Raw genomic sequence first — 894 nt, forward strand, 5'->3', positions numbered from 1 at the left:
GCTGGGTCATCACACGACCTTGCCTTCACTGGCTGGGTCACATACCTTCCCTAGGGGCTGTAGGACCTTGTAGATGGTGGGAAGGCTTAAGCGCTGAACCAAAGTAGCTGTGGGGCAGGGTTTTGCACTATGTGACCGGTGGGTCATCTCTTCACCGAGGTAAGTAGCCAGTTCTGTGTTAGGCCCCTTGGTTGTCTAGGTAAGTGCGAACCAACAAACAGCCCAACTCACGCTAGGTCGATTTAGAGGAAATTATTTTTATCCCCAGCATAAAATTTTATTAAAAATCCCCACTTGACCTTGAAATGGTCACTAAAATATGGGTTCAAGGACATTGTTAGGGTCATGGTTTGGTCTCCCCTCGACATCCAACAATTTTTCTCACAAACACTATCCGGGAAAAATCAAGATTTTTTGGCTTTCTGCTTCGATTAGGAATTTGTCTTTGAAATGACCTCTATGGTCAACTTTGACCCATAACATGAAAGTTCATCTGGACGTAAAATTTTGCGCTCTTTCAAAATCCGGGATCAAAAATATAGATTTCTATTTGAAAATTGAAAGTAGACCTTCAAATAACCTTGAAAATGAAGGTCAAGGTCAATGTCAAGGTCATAGTTCAAGCCACTTCATATCCAACAATTTTTGTTTTAAACATTTTTTTATTTAATCGCGATATTTCGAGTTATTTGGCTGTCTAAGTTAAAATGGGTCACCCTGTATAGATTACTCCATTGTCCACGATTATTTGTTTCCTTCCTTCCTTCCTTCGCGGCATCACATTTCGCGCGTATTATCGGGCTCAACAAATTATCGCACTCTTATTAACGCGCAGTGCAAATAATTATATAAGATAAAATAAAATATATAATATTTTATTTTATTTTACATAAT

Source organism: Trachymyrmex cornetzi, unplaced genomic scaffold (genome assembly GCF_001594075.2).
Source record: "Trachymyrmex cornetzi isolate Tcor2-1 unplaced genomic scaffold, Tcor1.1 scaffold547, whole genome shotgun sequence".
Lineage (NCBI taxonomy): Eukaryota > Metazoa > Arthropoda > Insecta > Hymenoptera > Formicidae > Trachymyrmex > Trachymyrmex cornetzi.